Here is a 23,334-nt window from a genome sequence, read left to right on the forward strand (position 1 = left end):
TAAAACTTCCTCTAGTGGAGATCAGAACGATCAAGAGAGGAGGCGTAGCGCTAGCTTAGGAGCTTGTTTTATCTACGGACCTGACGCCTACATGGTGCGTCGCGGTACCCCACGATATTTACGCTATGCAGCAGCGAAGCTTCCGATATTTCATGGTCACGCTATTCTGATCTTGGAGGCCAAGCACAGCAGATGCAGCTACGCGCAAACGAGCACAGCTGCACCCACGCTCAATCCGGCTGTGCTTTTTGAAGCGCTATAATAGCACGCGTGGTGGAGTCACAAATTTGTAGCAGAGGTCATGCTGAGGAACCAACCATTAAGTCATGCATAACTTCTGGCGAGCGCAAATGGCTGTGCTCGTTTGTTCAGTTTTAGTTTCAAAAACGGCTATTTTTTCGAACTTCTCATGACGTTCTCACTCGTGCTTCGATGTCAAATTTCGCACGGAGGTTTTTCCGTATCTACACTACCTTGAACTAGGCTTTCTAGTTAAATTTTTGTTGCAGTTGGCCTTTAGACATCTATCCGTCTCCTCCCCATTGCTCAGAGCCTCCAAGTTTTTCCTATGTGTCTTGTGATAAGAGCGCGCAACAACTGCAGTTCCTTCGAAATGTGGCGTGCAACAACAGAGCTTCCGTTACACAGCTAGATTTTTATAGAAAGCACCTTTCACACGTTACGCGAACATTTTTCAATGCTTCACTTCGGAAATATGCCCATGGTTATCTTTTCCGTCATTATTAATTTTTTCGCACATGCTTGTGACCTTAAAGTGAGCTGAAATGTATTTGGATATTACATCTGCGTGTAATTTTCTTCATGGTGTGCGAAAGGTTGTGCACGCAAGGCTCAACAGGTGGTTTGTTGGTATTACGCAATGGGACTTCCTCCTTTTGTCGTTTACTTCCAGTTCTGTCCACAGCTACTGGATTGTTTGCGCGGTTATCCCTTCCACGTAGCTGGTCTTGCGAGGTCTCCTAATCTGCGTAGCTGAACATACCGCGTCTCATGGTAGTGTGATTTCATTATGGCTTGATTAATGCACATACGTGCGGTTCCGATTTTGAATACATTTTATTGCTGCACGTGGAAGCCTAGTAGCTCTTTCGCTCGGCTTTTTACTCCAAAATATACATCACCATGAAAAATACCTGCACCCGCTCAATCTTGTGTCGTTTTTCTTTTAATTGTATCTCTGGTTATTTCGCCGTCCTACCGTCAGATACGACCCGCGTTTGTGCTCAGGCGACTTGTGCTCAGGCGTGTTTCTGCATGTGCGCGGTCAGCTCCAAAGGAACGCTCGGCGAAAGGGCCGACGTGATGTGGACGCCCCCGTCCACGGGCAAAGTGGCTCCCGTCACAAACGAGGCGTCGTCCGAGGCCAGAAAAGCGATGCATCGGGCCACCTCGTCAGGGGTGCCCAGTCTTCCCAGCGCATGAGCGTGCGTGGTCACTCTCTCCAGCTTCTGCAAAGGCGTGACAGTTGCAAAGCGGGAAACAACGATTCCATTGAACCTTCTACATACGTACAAGGGAGTGAAAATTTATCCGGCCTCCTGTTCCCTGAACAAAATAACAATGCTTTCCGCCACGCTGTGCTGCCAGAGCTGTATCACCAGACACTGCTGTGCAAGTTTGCACGTGTAAGATCTATCCTCTTTTGACAGTAATAGGGAAAAAATGCCTCTCCCCATATTCGGAAATAATAACGGCACGCAGTGACTCGATTTGTGTGGTAGGGACAGTTTGGAGCTAGGTAAGCACTCTGTCGGCATTAACTGTAGTGGCTTAGACTGCACAGCTAACATATTAGGTAACTTTGTGCGGGGGACATGACGGAAGCCTCCATGTTGATGGGCTGGGTGAGCGACAGCTAATTTGTCGTCGTCGTCTCAAGCACGTTTACCGGAGCCGTCGTGTGGTACCCCGTGTTGTTTTTCTACAGGAAAGCGACAAAGAACGCCTAACTGTAACTCAATGGATATATTGTCGCGTATACTCTGCTGGAGTATACAAGCTGAATCAACATACAGGCGGTTGCACTTTACGAAAACGCAAGCGGTGACGCGCGATGCCGAGACGAACCTCGTTCTTTTCTTCTTCAGTCTCTTCAAAAAAAAAAGATAGAGAAGGAAAGCATACATAGGCTTGACCTGAGAGCGCCGAGATGGTCTAGGGCGAACACATGGGCTATAGTCACAATCACTGTGGTGTGCGATATAGTCACAAGGCACTGATGGACGAGCAACCACAAAACTAACCGAAGCGGCTGAAAACGTCGAATATTAGGGGCTATAGTATGGTTTCAACCGCACAACGTGCACAATCTCACATTGCGGTTGTCGACGTCGGGGAGGCTGACTTCCGTGAGGAAGGACTTCGTAGTTCACGTCACTTATTCGCTGCAACACTCTGTAAGGTCCGAAGTAGCGACTCAAAAGCTTCTCGGATAGTCATTTTCGGCGCACGGGAGTCCAGACCAAAACTTCATCACCAGGTTAGAACTCGACATGTCGATGGCGGAGATGGTAACGGTGCGCATCGACGCTCTGTTGTTGCGTTATGTGCACTCGGGCAAGCTGACGGGCTCCTTCCGCGCGTTGCGCGAAAAGTTCGGCATCTTGGGTGAGGTCGAGATGATCGATGTTGTCGAACGGCAGCATTGCTTCTAACATAGTCTGCACTTCACGGCCGTAAACGAGGTAAAACGGCGTGAAGCGTGTTGTTTCTTGCGTAGCAGTATTATAGGCAAACGCTACGTAAGGGAGTATCGCGTCCCACGTCTTGTGCTGTACGTCTACGTACATAGACAGCATGTCAGTCATCGTTTTGTTCAGTCGTTCGGTCAAGCCGTTTGTCTGCGAATGATAGGCAGTTGTCCTTCGATGGGTCGTGCAGCTGAGTTTAAAAACGTCTTCAATGAGCTGTGCTGTAAAAGCTTTGCCTCGGTCTGTGATGACGTGCGATGGGCCGCCATGCCGTAGGACGATGCTCTGTATGAAAAACTGGGCAAGCTCGGAAGCTGTGCCTCGAGGCAGTGCCTTTGTCTCAGCATATCGCGTTAAATAGTCCTTGGTGACGATTATCCACCTGTTGCCAGGAGATGACAATCGAAACGGGCCCAGAAGATCCATGCCGACCTGGTCGAAAGGTTTGCCAGCTGGGTCAATCGGATTCAGCAATCCCGCAGGCTTCACAGCTGGCGACTTTCGGCGCTGGCATTCACGGCAGGCTTGGACGTACCGCTTAACACACTCGGCAAGTCTCGGCCAGTAGTAGGATTTGCGCACTCTATCAAGCGTTCGCGTAAAACCCAAATGGCCAGACGGAGGTTCGTCATGACAGGCGAACAAAACTTTTGCACGGAGGTCTGCTGGAACGACCAAAAAGTAGGTCTTGTTGGTGGCAGCGGAGTTCTTTTTGTATAAAACGACATGTCGTTAACAAAAAGACGACAATCCTCGAGCGATATGCCGGGGTATTGATGGATTTCGTCCTCCCAGATGTTCGAATATAGGGCGTAGTGCGTCATCTGCGCGCTGCCGTGTGGAGAAATCAGTAGCGCTTACGGCCCCAAGGAAAGCGCTGTCGTCCTCAATGTCGTGGTCGGTAGTGTCGATAGGGGCGCGCGAGAGGGAATCCGCGTCTTCGTCTATGCGGCCCGACTTGTACACGATGGTCACGTCGTACTCCTGCAAACGTAGACTCCACCGTGCGAATCGTCTCGTCCAGAAGGGTCCCGGAGATTTGGAAGCCAGCATAACGAGTGATGATCAGTTACAACTTTGAATGGGCGGCCGTAATTTGGGCAGCGCCCAAAATGACGGCAAGACACTCTTTCTCCGTGGTGGTGTAGTTGGTCTCTGCACGCGATAGTGTGCGACTTGCGTAGGCGATCAATCTTTCAATACCTTCCTGCCGTTGTACAAGCACCGCACCAAGACCAACGTTACTGGCGTCTGTATGAACTTCCGTGTCCGCGTCCTCGTCAAAGTGGGCCAAAACTGGTGCTGACACCAGACGCTGTCGAAGCTCGGTGAAAGCAGTCTCTTGCTCTGAGGACCAGACGAACAATACATCGTCCCTCGTGAGGAGAGTCAGCGGCTCCGCCATCTTCGAAAAATTTTCGATGAAACGCCGGTAATATGCGCAAAGGCCCAGGAAACGTCGGACACCTTTCTTGTCGGTCGGAGTTGGAAACGAGGCTACAGCGGCAGTTTTCGTGGAATCAGGGCTAACGACTTCCGCGCTGACCACGTGTCTGAGAAACATCAGCTCCTTGTAGCCGAAATGACACTTCTGAGGCTTAAGGGTGAGGTTAGCCGATCGGATGGCTTTGAGAACTTGCTGCAGTCGTTTCAGGTGGTCGTAAAATGACGCCGAAAAAACAACCACGTCGTCAAGGTAGACGAGGCAGCTTTGCCACTTCAGACCAGCGAGAACGGTGTCCACCATTCCCTGGAAAGTTGCTGGCGCGGAACAGAGACCGAAAGGAAGTACTCTGAATTCGTAAAGGCCATATGGAGTGACGAAAGCAGTTTTTTCGCGGTCTCGTTCATCGACCTCGATTTGCCAGTAACCGCTCTTTAAATCGAGAGACGAAAAATACTTAGCTCGCCGCAACCTGTCTAAAGAGTCATCGATACGTGGTAGTGGGTACACGTCCTTCTTGGTAACATCGTTGAGGCGTCGATAATCAACACAGAAACGAACCGTTCCGTCTTTTTTCTTGACTAGAACGACCGGGGAGGACCACGGTCTGTGCGAAGGCTAAATAACACCTTCATCTAGCATCTCCTTGACTTGGGCTTGAATTGCCTCACGTTCTTTCGGCGAGACACGATAAGGTTGTTGTTTGATGGGACGTGCGTCGGCGGATGTCGTTATTCGGTGCTTCGTGATTGGAGTTTGGCCCACCTTAGTAGCCCGAGCGAAGCACGCGCGGAATTCGTTCAAGAGTTCCTGCAGTGCGCTCTTTTGGTCGTCCGTAAGCTCGGAGTTGACATCGATGTCTCTGAGCGAACCGTCGTCTGTGTCCACCTCAGAAGCAAAGCACTCGACGATGTCAGTTGACGGTTCGGCGTAGGCGATGGCAGTGCCACGAAAAATGTGCCGATGCTCAAAGGTAAAGTTGGTAATGAGGACCGTTGTCTGGCTTTCACGAAGTTCGACAAGGCTTCGCGCTAGACAAATACCTTGTGCCAGCAACATAGAAATGTTGCCTTCGACAATGGCTTCACGGTCTTGTAGTTCGTCGGACTTGACCGGAACCATAACACTCACCCGCGGCGGTATCGTGATGCTCTCGTCCGAAACGCGAAGTGCGGATCTGTGTCCAATGGCGTCGGTCAGTGTTGCCCTTTGTGTCGAGAAAGTGATGCAGCGCTCGCGGAGGCTAGTAATGGCGCCATATTCCCGGAGAAAGTCCATCCCAAGAATTAAATCGCGGGAACACTCGCGTAGAACCAAGCAAGTGGCGAGAAAAGCAGCACCGCGACTTTCTACACTGGCTGTGCATAGGCCAAGCGGTGTTACGACGTGGCCACCTGCCGTACGAACTGGTGCCCCGTTCCAGGGCAACGTAACTTTTTTCAGAACGCTCGCCAGTTTTCCACTAAGAATAGAGTAATCGGCACCGGTATCTACAAGTGCATTCACTTTTTTGCCGTCGATCAGCACAGGTATGTCCAGTGAAATCTTCTTCGCGGAAACTAGTTCTGGCGTCATGGTGTTTTCGTTATTCTGTGGTCGGCACAATACGAGGTCTTCAGCGCGTCGAGTATCAGCGGCTCCGCCTCGGAAGGTCGCTGACGTCAGTTTTCCCGGCGTGGACTTGGTGATCGCCCTTGCGTCGTCCTCGAGGTGGTGTCGCGAGCAGGGAAATATCGCCGCGGTGAGGGTTAACGTGACTGCCGCTGCGATGGGCCCGGTCGGCGCTGCTGTTCGAGGAATTCTGCGATGTCGGGTGGCCTTTGGCCGAACCTAGGTTGAGGTGAATCGATAGAAAAACCCCGCAGTCCGAGTCGTCCGTAGGGGACCTCCCGATACACATGACCAGCTTCGCCGCAGTGGTAGCACAGCGGTCGTCGATCAGGTGCTCGCCGAACACCTGATTTCCTCGCGGGTGTTCGGCAATCGTCGAAATACGGTAGCGGAGTTGTCGGAGCGGCTTGCGCCGATTGCAACGCGACTGGCGGCGCTACATAAGTAGGTGCGAAAGCTTGGACGGGGCTCAGTAATGTTTCTGCGTACGTCTTGCGCCGGGATTCGCTTGACAGAGGTGGTGCTTCACTGCTGGAAAGAGATGCCTGCAGTGCTTGCTGTACTTCTTTGCGTACGACGCTGGCGAGGGAGCTGACTGGAGGTGGGGACGTACCGGGGTGCTTCTGCAGCTCGTCGCGAACGACTGAGCGAATCAGTTTGCAAAGCAAGGCGACGTCGTGCCCTAAGCCTACCAGCGTATCCGGAGTGCAGGCGGCATTTACTTGTCGGTTGTACAAGTTCGACCGTTGCTGAAGGGTCTTCTCCATCGCGGTGGCTTCGATGAGGAACTCCGCAGCAGTTTTGGGCGTATTCCGAACAAGACCGCCAAAGAGCTGCTCTTTTACGCCTCTCATCAGATGACGCACCTTCTTCTCTTCCGACATGCTCGGATCGGCACGCTGAAAGAGACGCGTCGTGTACTCCACGTATGTGCGTCGTGACGCTCTCGTTTGGCTTTTGAACGCGTGACTGAAGGGCCCGCTCCGCTTTTTCTCGGTGATCGGGGCTGGAGTAAGTCTCCAGAAGCTTGCGCTGGAACTCCGGCCAGGATGACAGCGCACTTGCGCGGTTCATAAACCATGTGCGAGCACCATCCTGGAGGCTAAAGTAGACGTTCCTGAGTTTGGCGTTGTTGTCCCAGTCGTTAAACGCAGCCACGCGCTCGAACTCCGCCATCCAGTCTTCCAGGTCTTCAAATGTGTCGCCATGAAAAGCCGTTGGCACTTGGGGGCTCAGCAGCGTTAGGTAAGTTTGTGTCACCCGTCCCGTAGAAGTCGCAGTGGTCGCAGTCATCACTTTTTCCTGGAAGTTTCCTGTTGTAACATGTGGTATCAAACCGCCGCGTCATTTGCGCGCTGTCAATGTGCAGGCGCCAAGTTCTTTTTCTATGTTCACTCCTCCTTTTCCCTTTCCCCTTTTACTTTATATATACGTGCATTAAACACTTGTGCGTTGTTCTCGGCTAACCACTCGGTAGTCAACGTCTCCCTTCTTACATGACGGCAGCTACGCTGCCGCTGCTATGTTACAGTGGCGACGAGCCAGGAAGGCACCCACGCAGTCAAGGTAGAACCCAACGCTAAGTACCCGGAGACAGCCGTACCGCTGACCACGATGGCCTCCTACATGCTTCCGAACTTCGACGACGTCGCAGATAAGTGGAAGCCTTACCGTATCAAAGTGGAACGTATTTTGAAGCTAATGCCATTTCGGATTCTACTAAGAAGAGGGCACTTCTAGTGGCTGCACTTAGCACGTCGACGGTCCAAATCCTGATGGGAAAGATAGCACCTGCAAGCCCAATGCCCTAAGCTATAACGAAGTAATCAGGGTGTTAAATGGCTACTATGACCCAAAGCGCAACAAAATCGCTGAAAGTTTCTAGTTTTTCAGCCGCTGTCAGCACGAGAATGAATCCATTCATGATTTTTTCGTTGCAATTCGCCGCATAGAAGACATTTGCAATTTTGGTGACTCGCTGAGCAGGCTACTTCGAGACAGAATTCTCTGTGGCGTGCGTTCAAGGGCTGTGCAAAAGCAACTGCTGTCAAAGAAGGAACTAACGCTGGAGGAGGCGGAGTCGATAGCAATAGCCGCTGAAACTGCCGAAAAAGACGCCAGGACAATGTCTGTAGACGTACCGCCTGTGCTTAAAGTGGAAACACATCGCAAGCTACCATCGAGATCAATCACGGAAGGCGCAGGGCGACTGGAGTGCGGAAGGTGTGGCAGTTTTAGACACGGCAGCAACAGCTGTCGATGGGCTAAAGCCCTGTGTTACACTTGTGGCCAGAGGGGTCACTTGGCAAAAATGTGTCGCAGCCGCAATGGTAACCGGGTTCCCAGCAATCGGCGAGTCCATCACTCGAAAGCTTTGGCGGTGGAAGACGCTGCTTCAGAAGAGGACAACAGCGAAAGTGCGCAAATCTGGACGTTGGCGTCAGCACGAAAGAATGCTCTTGAGCCACCAATTAGACGAACTTTTAGTTGGGGAGGCGTGGAGTGATCCATGGAAGTAGATACCGGTTCCCCGGTGTGCGTAATATCGCGACAGCTTTTTGATAAACATCGCAAATGCTGGCCAAGCTTGAAACCTTCACATGTGAAGCTATCCTGCTAAAATGGAAGATTGCCGGTGGTGGGCGAGCTTCAACTTTGTGTGAAATATCGCGATATTTCTGTTAACTGTCCCCTTGTAGTGTTAGACTTCCCCGGACCAAGCTTTTGCGGCCGAGACCGGCTAATGGTCCTGGAACAAGCGGGCGTTCCGGTACTACAAGTGACTGGTGAAGGCGAGGCCACGGCGAATCAAGTGGACTGTGACAGGATCCATGCCATTCGCGATACATACCAGGACGTTTTCTCGGAAACCTTGGAGTTGATCAAGGGACCACCAGCCAGCCTCCTGCTGAAGGGCGACGCTGTTGCCAAATTCTGCAAAGTGAGACCTATTCCATATGCTCTACGTGACAAGGTATCGCAAGAACTTGACCGTTTAGTGTCGCTGGGTGTAATATCGCCAGTCAAGCATTCGAATTGGGCGACGCCCATTGTGCCAGTTCTGAAGAAAGATGGCTCGGTCAGAATTTCCGGTGATTTTAAAGCTACTCTAAATCCTGCTTGCGCCACGGAGCAGTACCCGCTTCCGGTAATTCAAGATATCTTTGCGTCATTAGGAGGAGGCCACTTGTTCAGCACGCTCGACTTGCGGGATGCTTATAACCAGATGCTTTTGGACGAGGACTCTCGGAAGCTTTGCGGTATTAACACTCACAAAGGCCTGTTTTGTTAGAATAGGTTTCCGTTCGGCATTTCCCCGGCTCCCGCAATTTTCCAAAGCAAACTTGATACCAAACTGTCTGGGTTACTAGGCGTTCAGGCTTACTTGGATGACGTTCTAGTCGCGGAAAGGGTTGAAGACTGCGGGGCTCGATTGCAAATTGTGTTAGAACAGTTCAGAGAACATGGCGTGAAGCTCAGATACGATAAGTGTAAATTTAGCCAGCCACCTGTCGCTTATCTTGGGCATCGTATTGATCGTACCGGCCTTCACCTAACTGAGCAAAATGTAGATGCTATCATGAATGCCCCTAGTCTCGAAAACCTAAGTGAGCTGCGTTCGTTCCTTGGGATGATATCGTTCTCTTCAAAGTTTTTGCCAAATATGTCAGATACATTGTTCCCATTGTACCAGTTGCTAGAGAAAAACGCGCACTGGCAGTGGAAGTTAGCACAGGAATCGGCATTTCGGAAGGCAAAGCAGCATCTTAAGGACGCCTAGGTCATTGTGCATTTTGATCCATCGAGGCAACTGAAATTGGAATGTGACGCATCCGCTCGTGGTATAGGCGCTGTTCTTTTTCACACAATTGGAAGCACCAACAGACCAGTCGGGTTCCGTTGAAGAACCCTGACAAAAGCCGAAAGAAAGTATTCTCAATTAGAACGTGAAGCATTGGCACTTGTTTTTGGAGTGACTAAGTTCCGGGATTATCTTTTAGGCCGAGAGTTCGTCCTGGTTAGCGACCACCAGCCACTTCTAGGACGGCTGAAGCCCGACCGCCAGAGGCCTGCCATGGCTGCAGCTCGCATCCAACGCTAGGCCCTGTACCTGAAAGGCTATCGTTACAAGCTCGAATATGCTCCCCGACGGCTGCAACTGAATGCGGATGCACTAAGCAGACTGCCGCTGCTGGGCTCCGATCTCGTTACGGAACCTGACCCTGAAGAGTACGTATTTTGTTTGAAAAGCCTGGATGAAGGGATAGTCACAACACGTGAGCTGAAGGAGCTGACCGCCAATGACTCAACCTTAGCTCGCGTAAAGCAAAACGTGTTGCACGGGTGACCGAAGGGCGCAGAACGACTTGACCCTTCCTTGGTCCCCTTTGCTTATCGCAAACTGGAGCTATCTCTGGCACACGACCTCGTCTATTGGGGACACCGTGTCAAGCGCTTGCTACAATTATTGCATGAAACGCATCAGGGGTCCTCGGCAATGAAACCAGTTGCGCGGTCCTTGTTTTGGTGGCCAGGAATAGACCGCGAAGTAGAGCTCACGGCAGCGCAATGAGAGAATTCCATTGCCAATTTGCCTATGCCACCAGCGGCGCCGCCGTTAAATTGGCCTCAAACGCAGGAGAGATGGTCGCGGGTTCACGTCGACTTTGCAGGGCCAATAGAGGGTAAAATGGTTCTCGTGGTAGTAGATTCTCACACTAAGTGGATAGAGGCAGTGCCACTGAACCAGGCTACTTCGGCAACCACCATTCACTGCCTACGGGATATATTTAGCCATTTCGGGCTACCAAGAACCCTCGTATCCGATAATGGAACACAGTTCACCAGCCAGGAATTTCCAACGTTTGCTTGACAGGAACAACATTACACACCTAAGAACCGCCCCCTATCACCCGCAATCAAACGGAGCGGCGGAGAGGGCAGTAAGGACAATCAAGGACGGTCTCCGGAAGATGAGACGCGGAAAGCTGGAGCATAACCTTATGCGTTTTTTTGCTTAATTACAGAAGGACCCCCCAGAAAACAGGAAAGTCGCCATCGGAAATGATGCTGGGGTACCAGATACGATCGCGCCTGAACACCTGCTTCCCTGCGGCGACTGTGTCTAATTCTAAAAAGGAAAACGACGAGTGGTTGCCTCCAACGGACTGTAGTGTACATGTCCACAACCACGGGTTAAATGGTAAATGGATGCCAGGACGGGTAACAGCGACATCGGGAGGACGGATGGTCACAGTGGAGACTCCTCAAGCAATAGTGCGGCGTCACATCGACCAAGTGCGCGCCCGTACTGAACCTTCTCCAGATGAACCACCAGGAACCGACCCAGGCTCGATCAGCAGAGACAGTACCCAGAGCGCACCGCCACTCTGCCAAGAGACATCCGCGAGCCCCGACGACACGGGAGAATCTTCACCCCAAGAAGTGTTTCGAAACCTGGACCACCAGGTACCTGTTCCAACCCTCGTGGCATCCGGGGCAGACCAAGTAATCATGCAACCTGCTCGACGCTCCACAAGATTCCGCAAGCCCGTGCAGCGTTTTTAAGAGGGAAGAAACATAGCAGCGGCAGCGTAGCTGCCGTCATGTAAGAAGGGAGACGTTGACGACCCAGTGTTTAGCCGAGAACAACGCGCAAGTGTTTAATGAACGTATATATAAAGTAAAAGGGGAAAGGGAAAAGGAGGAGTGAACATAGAAAAAGAACTTGGCGCCTGCGCATTCACAGCGCGCAAATGACGCGGCGGTTTGATACCACATGTTACAACATTTCCACATTGTGGGGCGAGGCCTCGGATTCGCCGGCTTGTGCGGTGAACTGGAGTCAACTCCAACTGTGGGGCGAGGTTCTTGCTGCCCAGTGGGGTCTCCTGCATAAGTTGAGCGTACCCAGCAAGCTCCACCAAATTGTCGCGTGTACCCTGCTGGAGTATACAAGCTGAATCAAGATACAGGCGGTTGGACTTTACGAAAACGCAAGCGGCGACGCGCGATGCCGAGACGAACCTCGTTCTCCTCTTCTTCAGTCTCTTGCTGCGCCACACTATGTGACAACATTGTTCTATATCATAATATAGGCAACGAGGTTCCCCTTCATACCCAAGGAAATTCATTCGCACTTTTCTTCGGTGCGTTCAAATGAGTCCGTAGCCAATAATTTCTGGCACAGCAGTAAATACTGAACAGACGTAAGATAGGATAACTAAATGAATGATTTATCACGTGCAAACCCGCCGTGGTTGCTCAGTGGCTATGGTGTTGGGCTGCTGAGCACGAGGTCGCGGGATCGAATCCCGGCCACGGCGGCCGCATTTCGATGGGGGCGAAATGCGAAAACACCTGTGTACTTAGATTTAGGTGCACGTTAAAGAACCCCAGGTGGTCGAAATTTCCGGAGTGCCCCACTACGGCGTGCCTCATAATCAGAAAGTGGTTTTGGCACGTAAAACCCCATAATTTAATTTTTTTTATTTATCACGTGCAAACATGGACACCAGTGATTCGAGAACAGATTAAGACGATAACTTAACGTCACGCCATCAGGAGTTTCTTGCAGACGCACGAAAGCAGTCTTAAACTTGAGCGCCGTCACTTGTTCAGCGCTGCGAATCAGCAAGGCGAGCCGGCGCCTTCGTGCGAACCTTCAATGCGGCGAGTTCTATGCGCTGAAATGAGCTTACCGAGTCTTTTTTTATACTTGTGGCCAATCAGCCGACACATTGCCATGTCGCTAGTTTCACCTCATTAACGCGGTTTTTCTAGGTTTCGCCACGATCTCTCTGGCTGACAGGCACCGTTCGTACTTGTGCGGTCGTGCGCACTATTGGTGCTTATAATTTATAGATTGTGAGTAAATGTACGCTGAAGGAATGTAGCGCTGAGAAATGCCACATGAAACATTGAAGTTTTTTGCCACAGTATTCGCAGGCGGATGTCTCAAAGTGGTACAAGGAACACTAATACGTATTTAACGGCCATCGCCTAATTAAAGGTGGGCTTCACTTTCACAATTGACTCACGTGCCACGAAGTGAATAATTAGAAAAACAACTTGTACAGATTAGCTAGATAACGAAGACCCACTGTGAATTCTTTCGAAAGTAAGAACGGTTTCAACTAATTCGGTTCTTGTGACATGACTGCGCTGTATCTATAGGTCAATTTTCAGTCTGCTTCCACTTGAAAAAACGTCTACGTAGTAAACACACACACACACACACACACAATTAAATGTATATATATATATATATATATATATATGTATAGATTGCGTTTGAGAAAAGCTAACAATGTATATTCACTAAATACGGTCACATATTTTCAAACAACCTCTCTTCTACTCACTAGGTGATACAGTGCCCTATGCATAAAGCCAGATAATTGCCACGGTGTTACTGTTCGACAAATTTACGCTTCGCGGGGCTAATTCATGCGGCTATTTTTACCAGAATAGCAGCCTGGAATTGTTGGTGTTCCCTTGTGTTGTTAAGAGCACAAAACGTTCCGCAAGACATTCCAGCAAAACATTACATTCAAATAAACGTTGTTGAAAGTCAGCGCTCGTGGTGTCGTCTTCTCGTCTCGTGACGCGTCTACCTTTTGAGCTGTTAACACCACGGCTATTTTTGCTAATGTGGAAAAAGCATTGCAAGCATGAGATTTTCCGGAAAGCTTTTGTTATTATTGTAAATGTACGGGCTCATTTCTGCGCATCATGAAACACCCCGTATGCACAGCGCCTTCGCTATAGTGATTGAAAACGAAAGAACGGTTCATCAGAACACAGAGGCCTGAAGATATTATCTGTGGCACAACGAGGATTGATGAATGCAGGATTCCTTGACGAAACCTTGTCTTCGGGGACGTTGCTTGTTCTACCACTGCTTATTACTTATAGTGGAATCACGTGCAGCATTTTAACTAAATCGCTGTAAGCTATTAGACAACTGTTTTACGAAATAATTAACACTTCAGTTACGCTGTAAAGGTGGCAATAAAGGATCCCAAGTGCACCGTATGAGCTTACTGAAGCATGTAATGTCGTTCAGTGTGTCTTCCCGTCCCGGAAAGTGCGGTGCTTGAGAGGTGGAAAAATACGTACAATGTAAAAGAATTTCTACAATTAAAAGTGAACAAAAGTGTAACTCTCTATCACTCACGCTCTTACACCCTTCTTGTGTGTAAATTGGGTGTACGGTTGTGTGTTGACGAATTGAAACATTTGTTCACTTTTAAAGAAGTAAATTATTGTACAGTGTACCACCGTATTCTCTTGCAAGCCAGTAACATGCCTGTCAAACAACGGAACGCCCCAGTAAATAGCTCTGTCTAATTGTACTCTCAGAGTTAAAGCATGTTTGATGTATTCACAAAAAGATATCTCGTCCCCAACTAGCCTGGGTTCATTCGTCATATACTTTTAACTAATAATTGTTCAACCTTGTGGAAACTGAAATTTGGTTTTTACCTGAATGTTCTCCTCGAGAGTCATTCCAGGCTTTATTCCTGTGGCTGTCCTAATTAGCCAGGGCTGGAAAAAAATGTGTATGCAACCTTTTTGGTTGAGTATATTTCTTCTGTGTTTCAGGATTTTCACATTTTACTTAGCTCCTGAAAAGCAAGCTCACAAAGGAAATAAGAAGCTACAGCTGGTTACGGCATCTTACTTTAAAAAATGGAACATTGGTGTCCCACATATAAAAAACAATAAATTGTGCACGAACCATCGATGATGATCGTCGATGCACGCGAATACCTGAACGCTTCAAGATACTCGCTTCTTTAAACCAATATGCACTTTACAGCTATACTTGTTGCAGTGAGTATAGTTAGGTTCAGTTTGTTCTTTCATTGCCTTAACATGCAACCAGCACGTTGCGTTAGTACATGTGGACAGTAAGGGTGTCTGGAAGTTAGCGTCCCGCAAAAAACGTGCCGCGCCACTTAGGTGCGTGGGAGCCCGCACTCTGTGCATTGGCGCAAATTCCAACCCGGAAAATAGGCGAAAGGACAAATAAAGCTATTTCCTTTAAAAAGCTGAGGCGTATACTAATACGACCTGCAACATAACGTTGCGCTCCACTATCTTCACAGAATGAAGCGCACTAAATTGAAGTGATATGGACATCGCTATATTACAAGAGATAAATCTCTACAGCGTTAGCTACAAGCCCTCCGCGTATTACACCTGTACCATATTCTTTATTCTGTCGCGTGGCATATATTACCACTATTGCTGCCCCGACGTGGGTTTATGTATAGAAGCTGCATAAGGTTGCTCGCCACCACAAAAACCTACAAAGAGCAGGGCAAGCACACTGAAGTCCCACCATCCACGCTACATTAGTTTGCCATCACGACGACATCCACCATCTCGCCCAATCATCGAGTCGTCGTTTGCCCTACATCGTACCCCAGAGACCTTCGGGACACTTTATTTCGTTTTTATCTATTTTATTGTCCTGTATTTGTCATTTCTCAGCGCCTAAGAATTTATCCGTACCTACGTTTACTAAGGATGTGCAGAAATTTCGGGCCCGTGCTATTCCTTCCACCACTTGCGCAGGAATGCACGCACAAATCGATGCCCAAGAAATCGGATATACAAGTATACCCAATGCCGCTGTGAGGTAGGTGAAACACCTTGTGCGTGCTACAGATGGTGTATGGTCTCAGCGTGTGTGCGTGTCGCTCCCTCGTGTCCCTGTTTTCTTCTTCCTTTTTTTTAGCGCTACGTACTTTCTTTTGGTGTATGGGTCCTCGGGTTCAGAAGTGACGCAACCAAATATACAAGTTGCATTTATTCACGGATTAGAAAGCTTACACAGTTAACTTATCTAACAGCTACTGGACCTCGTGTGGTCTAATTTTGCAATCGTGCCTCCTCCCTATTCGTAGCTGGCCCGCACGTTTTGGCAGGAGTGTCCGGGCACTGGCACCAGAAATGACGCGATCACTCTCGCTAGGATCGAGAAATGTACTGATTTGCTATGTTTCTCTGAACACCGAGTGAGACGTCAAATTGAGCTCTGATTGCATCATACGTAGCGAAATAGCGGGGTCATCTGTCCACTAACGCGTGCGTGATTGAGTAAAGTCTTGTTTCGTCTACACAAAAGAAGATACGAAAATGAAATGCCTGTCTAATAAGTTTGCAAAGCTATGAGTAATATTATTAAAACATATTATTGTTATACACCGTTTTAGTCAACCACCTCCTAGACCTTATTGGAATACTTCTCGCGTCAAAATTACCTGGCGCAAATTGGCCATCCCTTTGCGGCCTTTCTGTAGCGTATCCAGCTTTTTTGGACACAAGAGTTTAAGTTCGCGTGAGGCCCACCACGTGGCGTACTGACCTTAGACTTTTCGAACTTCCCGCGGATGATGATGATGATAGCAACTTTATTGTACCGCCGGATAAGGAGGCCCCTACTCCCCGTCCCCGGCACACAGGCCTTGGGGACGGGGGCCGGAACCTCCGCGATTAGAAGCAAGCAAAGAGGTCTTGACTCTTCGCGGCTTCTTCCGCCAGGCGGATGGCGTGTTGCTGTGGAGTAGGGTCCTCGCTCCGCAGCAGGGCTTCCCAGGCCTCTCTACAATTTATGTTTGCTTTAGCCCCTGGTGAGCTAGCGCATTCCCAGATTATGTGATCGAGGGTCCCTCTCGCCCCACAGTGTTTGCCCTCATCGTTTTCTCTATCATGCATAACATGGTATGCCCAGACCGGGTTTACGAAGTTCCCAGCTTGCAGCCGCCGCCATGCGACTGCCTCTCTATTGTTTAGACTTTTATCCGGTGGTGGCACCAGTCTTCTGCGTAGCCGATAATTTTCGACAATCTCCGTATAGTTTTGCAGACGCTCGTCCATGTTCCGTCAGTCGGGCGGTTCCACAGCCACCCGGAAGTAGAGAGCTCGGGCTAACTCGTGGGCCGCCTCGTTGCCAGGAACGGACGTGTGTGCAGGGGTCCAAATTAGGCTAATTTTTCTGTTCAGCCGTCTACTAGCCAAGAACCCTTGCCGCTTCCGGCGAGATTCTGCCCTTTCCAAAATTCCATATAGCCGTTTTGCTATCGCTAATTATGAAATTTGCTTCCGTTCCCACGCAAGCGAGCGCTATCGCAACTTCTTCAGCCGTTTCCGAGTTGCGGCTTCTAATGGTGGCGGCCGATACGGGGGCACCTCGGCCGTCGACCACCGAGGCGACAGCCGCACCCGACTTGCCACTTGCCGCGTCCACGTACGCAACCGACTTGCTGTCCATTGAATCAAAGCGTTTGATTAGTGCTTCTGCTCTCTTTTCCTTCCTCTCCGTGTTGAATATGGGATGCATGTTACGAGGGAGGGGGGGAATGATTATATTTTCTCGGCAGTCCAGCGGGATGTTTGTCTTGCCTCGTAGTCCCCTATCTGTCTGCAGGCCTACCATTTCGAGGATAGCTCTCCCCGTGGTCGTTCGGCTTAATCTTTCAAGCTGCGAAATTCTGACAGCCTCCGCTATTTCGTCCCAGGTATTGTGCACTCCCATAGAGAGGAGCTTTTCTGTGGAGGTGGTAATTGGTAAGCCCAAGGCCCTCTTTATGCACCGTCGAATGAGCGAGTCGAGTTTCCTCCTCTCCTCTGACCTGATGTTTAAGAAAGGCGTGGCATAGCACACGCGGCTTATTACGTATGCTTGGGTTAGCTTAAGCAAGCTTCTTTCCTTCAGGCCTCGTCCTTTCAGCGCGACCCTTCTAAATATGCCAAGTGCTTGCGTGGCAAAGCCCTCTAGATTTTTGATTGTCCCATCATTATATCCGTTTTCCTGTATGAAAAGTCCTAGGATTCTGATTTGGTTTACCTTTGGGTCTGGTTTCCCCTCTACTTTAATGTAAGATTCCCAGCTACGCTTGCACCGGAGCGACTTTGGGTTGTAGACGAATAATTCCGATTTTTGCAAAGAGCACGAGAGACCCCTACTGGCAACATAGTGCACGACAGTGTCCGCCGCCGCCTGCAGGCGCTCCTCGATGCTCGCATCGCTCCCCTGGTTGGTCCAGAGGGTGATGTCATCCGCATAAATACTGAAATTTAGCCCCTGTATGTTCCTCAGAGCTTCGGGGAGGCCCCTCATTGCCACGTTGAAGAGGAATGGGGAAAGAACCGAGCCCTGTGGCGTGCCCCTGCTTCCTAATTTCAGTGTTGGAGATTCAATATCTTGGAACTTCATGCAGGCAGTTCTGTCTGACAGAAAGTCCTTGACATAGCCGAATGTTCGCGCGCCTACCCCGATTTCTTGGAGACCGTGGAGTATCGCTTCGTGTTTAACATTATCAAAAGCCTTTGTCAAGTCCAGGCCGAGGATTACCTTGGCGTCTCTAGAACGTGAGTCGATTATGTCATGCTTTAGTCGGAGCATCACGTCCTGCGTACACAAGCCCGGTCGGAAGCCGATGATCTCGTGCGGCCACAGGTCGTTCTGCTCCATAAAGTGCGTCAGTCTGGTCTGAGCTACGCGCTCCATCAATTTCCCCATGCATGAGGTTAGGGAAATGGGTCTTAGATTTTCTAGTTTAGGGGGTTTGCCCGGCTTTGGAATTAGGATCACGTTTGCCATCCTCCACTGCCGTGGCAGGTGGCATTTAGTCCAAATTTCTTGCATGTACTCCGTCAGAGCGCTGATGGGGGCATCGTCCAGATTTCTTAGAATTTTGTTTGTTATCCCGTCAGGGCCCGGGGCTGATTTGGTTTTTAGTCCCAATATTACTGCCCTGACCTCCGCCTCCGTGATGGGTGCGTCGAGCTCCTCATTGGGAACTCCGTCGTATTCCGGGAGGGGGTTGCTATGGGTATCGCCAATGTACATGGCGATCAGTTTGTCCATAAATTCCGCGTCTGTACCCTCATACCCGTGCCTGGCTTTTGATAATCTTATTCCCGATAGGGTTTTCGAATTGGTCGGATCTAAAAGGTGTCTCAGCAGACCCCACGTTTTGGAAAGGCTCATGCCCCTCTCCATCTCGTCGCATCTGCTGCACCAATTCTGTTCGCATAACTTGATCGCGTAATTTTCAATTTCTTTGTTATGTCTAGCAATCCGCCTTCTAAGATTACGGTTCCATTTTTGCTTCTTTAGTCTGCGCTCCATACCACGTTTTGCCTCCCACATGTGAAGCAGTTTGCTATCGATTATTTCCGGGGCATCGTCCCCTTCAATCGTCTTGGTTGCTTCTTCAACGTGACGCGCGATGACCTCCGTCCATTTCTCTATGTTTGTGATTTTCCCTATGGCAGCTTTCTCTCGCTTCTCCCTAAATAATCCCCATTCGGTGATCCTCGGTTGACGCACACGACGCGTCTTCACCCCTTTTTTAAGGATGGAGGCCAGAATGAAATGATCACTGCCGAAATTGAGCTCCGAGTTTTTCCAATTCAGATCTGTCACATTTTTTGAGAAGGTCAGGTCAGGGGACGTGTCTGCGCACACACTGTTACCCACCCTGGTCGGACAGCTAGGGTCCGTGTGTAGGGTGAGTCCTAGCTCGTGCGCATCCTCCCATAGCTGCCTACCTTTTGGATCTTGTTTAGCGTAACCCCCTTCCGGATGCGCTGCATTAAAGTCACCTACTATTAGCAAGGGATTAATCCCGGCTGCCTGAATAGCTTTGCGAAAGAGGGCCCTGAATCGCACCTTTCTCTGCTGTGGAGTGCTGTACAAGTTTAATAGGAACACGCTCGGTTCCTCTTTTCGTCCCGTAATAATTTCCAGAAGCACTGCCTCGATGTCTCTCGAGTTGATTTCGTGCACGATTGCCGCAATATTCCTCTTAATGAATGTAGTGACGCGAGATTTCTCACCCCTGTCACTAGAAAAAGCTTGGTATCCCGAGAGTTGTGCTGCTTTGCCCGTCTCCTGCAGAGCTATAGCTAGCGGTTTCTCATCTAATAGCGTCAAGTACTGTTGCACTAACGCTCGTTTGCGTTGGAAGCCGCGACAGTTCCACTGCCAGATTAAAGACTCACTTTGCGCGCCTCTGGCCATGTTGGAGCTGGTCGAGTTGTTCCTCTGCTTTTAGTTGCCATTCTCCGATGGCTACTAATTCTGCCCTTTGCTTTTGTACTTCACCCGTAAGGGCTTGGATCTGGCTTTGAGTCTGCTGTATTGCTCCCATAATTTTGGTCATGAAAGAATCAAATTTAGCTTCGATTTTGGCTTCTAATCTTTTCTCTAGTGCCACCAACGGATCAACGTCTTCCCCTTTGCGTTTCATTGGGGGTGGTCTAGCCGATTCGATAATCATATTTTCCTCCTCCGGTGCCGCAGGCTGCATGGGAGTCGCAGTCATAGGGACCGGGCGGGTTGGTTTCGATACCAATTTTGGTTGCGCGTTGGGGGTGGAGGGGGACCCCGTACACGCCTGTGATTTTGGTCTATGCAACTCTTGAGTGAGCTTATTAATGACCTCTTTAAGCTCCCCAACCTCTTTCCGTAATTTATCGATCTCCTCATCTTTCTTATCTTTTGCCTGGGAAACCCCACTGCCAAAGCTTACATTGTTTCGGTCCCTGCTCTGCTTCCGCTTCTTAGTCCATGGGTTCGCCGGGTCCCTGGAGCTTGATCTCCCCCTATGTCTGGATCCGGAGCGGCCCCTGGTGCGGGACCGTGAACGGCCACGCTGCTGGTGCCCTCTGGTTGTCTCCTCCAGCCTCGGAAAGGAGTCGGTTCTGGCGCGAAAGTCCTCGTTTCCGCGCCTGATCTTGGAACGACCCCTGGGATTCACCTCGGCAGTCGCTCCGGCTTGCTGCTGCTTCCCGCGGTGACGCGTGATGACGTCAACCAAACAAAAATAAATAAAGTAAAAGCGATCCCTGCGCATTGAACTTCGCCACACTGCTTGTCCCGCCGGCGTTATCAGTGTTCTTGATCAAGCGTATTCGCTCGTCGCCTGGAAATTACTCGTCATCCTAAGAGCGTTTAGTCGCGACGAGCAATGATTGATTCTGGGCTTTTGATGCGGTTCTTTTTTTTCTTGATTTTTTTTTCTTTTCCTTTTCTTTTTCCTTTTTTTTTCATTCTACGGAGTAAAGGAGCTAGCCTAACCGGCAGAAGCCCTTCGGGGCAGCCTTTCTTCAGTCGGCACACATTGGTAACGTCCGAACATCGCACAGCGTCTACTAGAGACGCCGTCGTGGACCGATTTTGATTTTCCCCTATCGAATTCGTTAAGGTGCACACAATTATTTCACTAGTGACTTTGCAATGCGTACTCATGGGCTACCACCGCAGCTGCAAATCTAGATGTGCTTAAGTATTAAGACATATACATGGAGATGTTGGTTTTTTACCTTGTTGTTGGCTTTACCGGATATGTGGATATGTTGGTTTTACCGCAAAAGTCACGACACAAGAGTTGAGCAAACTGTCCCTGTGTCGTCGCAGGGTGTGAGACCGGGCTAGTTGGCATTCCATGCTAAAGAGACTAGCGCAAGAGTGGACACGGGACACTAAAGAGGCGACAAGGATAAGCGCAAATATCCAACTGGGCGCTAGTCCTTGTAGCGTCTTTAGTGTTCCCTGTCCACTCTTGCGTTAGACACTTCAGTTTGTGTCGTCGTCCGTTAGCATGCTATGGCCGAAGCTGCTCGCAATATTACGTCACATTTACGGGCCACCAGGCCAGGTACATCCTTGGGTACGACATATACAGTACTTGCAGTTAGTTTCCAAAGTAGTCTCCTATGGCGGTTATCCACGTGCGTGAAGCAAGAACGCCATTTAATATTATTGTGCAGTAATATATGTGGGATTTGTATCTTCTCCACATTCTCTACCATGTTGCCGTCCCGGCTTTATTATATAACCGCAATGTAGACTAGCAGCTATCGAACGCCATAAAGGATATCCACACACTCAAAGACCTCGCGCACAACTCCTGACACTTAATTGTATTCAAGAGTTGTGCGACTGCCTAGGACATCCTTAACGAATGTTACACAACAAATTATGAGGTTTTACTTGCCAAAACCAGGATTTCATTATGAGGCACGCCGTAGTGGAGGATTCGGGATTAATTTCGACGACTTGGAATTTTTTAGCGTGCGCCTAACACTATGTACGCGAATTTTTGCATTTCACACCCATTGAAATACGGCTGCCGTGGTTGGGATTCGATCCTGAGACCTCGTGATTACGGAGGGGAAGGAATGTTGGCAGTAGGAGGAAGGTGACAGCCGGCCCGTGAGACAATTTGTTCCCATCCTCATTGCGCGAGAATCGGTACCATCTGTCGAAGAATGACACCGTAGAATGCACTGTATTCAATGTGATGGAGTCCGCATCCAATATTTCAGACCTGAATCCTACTGTAACTACTGACGACCACGCATCTCGCTAATACGTGCAGTCGCTTTACAGCTGCCGAGCGCTGGCGTCGGCCACAGGACCTACTTGACCTTTGCTCAACACTTGCCGACATTCTCGCCTTATTTCGCACCATTGCGTTTCAGCTGAACTGCTTCAACAGCCAATTTATTTGTGCCAGAACTTGGCCACCCTATCAACGTTATGGTTTCTTATTTTTAAGTCATCTTTTATATTTAGGCTAATGCTGTCCTAAAATTTCCAGCGGTTTCACCTTTCCCAAAATGCCCGCATTTTTGTCGGCCTCTGTTCATATTTTGGAGGATTTTTAATAGACGTGGAAACCATTGCCTGGGCACCTGACCAAGCTGCTCAAAAAGTCATTTTATATCCCTGAGGTCTTGTGCAAGCTTCTACCTTCTTGCCGTTCATCAACCTCCTGATTTCCCTGTCAACTGTATCCCATTTCGACGACTGCAATCCCACGGAAGTTGACAACGATATAATGTCCATGGGATTAAAGCCATTTCATACCCAGGAATTCTGGACAAGCGTTTGGTTTCCTTTTTCGCCACCACGTGGCGTATCCACCTTAATGGTTTGAAATTCGCGCCATGACGTATGCCATGACGCACAACAAAAGAAAACATAATAAAAAGAAGCGCACCCTGAGACTGTTGCTTCACCTCGGTACTTGAAAACGAGCGCGCTCAAGTATCGGCCTTATCTGCTACTTGCCCGACTGGCAATGAATCGACGATTTTGTTAGACACCTTGCCAGACAGCTCGTTGGCATTCCTTGTGAGATGTCTGGCCGAGATAATGGCTCCCGCAAAGCTTCCCTTTGGTTTCCTTCGTTGTATTTTCCTATTATTTGTACACCACTGCAGCCGTGGGCTTCCATATAGTCAGCTTTGTGTTTCGTGGGTTTCCGGTAGAACCGGAATGATTGAATAAGAGGAAGCTTTAGCTAGGGCCTATCTTCGATGCCGGCCGCTCAAATAAATGTAAAAGGCATGATTTTGTGCGAAAACAGCTCAATGACCTGAATGAGAAATGTTGCATTTAAGAGAGAACGTGTAGCATTTAAGAGAGAACGTTAAATCAGTGATTGCAGCAGAAATAATTTTGATTTAGGCCATATAGAAGTATTGACAAGACGTCGGAAATCAGTAAATCTGAAAAAAGAATAGAAGTACGAAGTTTAC

General features: G+C 49.4%; 1 long non-coding RNA gene across 1 annotated transcript in view; it reads right to left on the reverse strand.

The window, feature by feature from the left end:
* Window positions 1–1,072: 1,072 nt before the first annotated feature.
* Window positions 1,073–23,334, reverse strand: part of LOC129383066 (uncharacterized) — a 162,132-nt gene continuing 139,870 nt past the window's right edge. Inside the window, exon 3 of the long non-coding RNA XR_008611001.2 lies at window positions 1,073–1,469. This is a non-coding gene — a long non-coding RNA (uncharacterized lncRNA). The remainder of the gene's footprint in view (window positions 1,470–23,334) is intronic.

This window comes from Dermacentor andersoni, chromosome 3, assembly GCF_023375885.2.
Source record: "Dermacentor andersoni chromosome 3, qqDerAnde1_hic_scaffold, whole genome shotgun sequence".
Lineage (NCBI taxonomy): Eukaryota > Metazoa > Arthropoda > Arachnida > Ixodida > Ixodidae > Dermacentor > Dermacentor andersoni.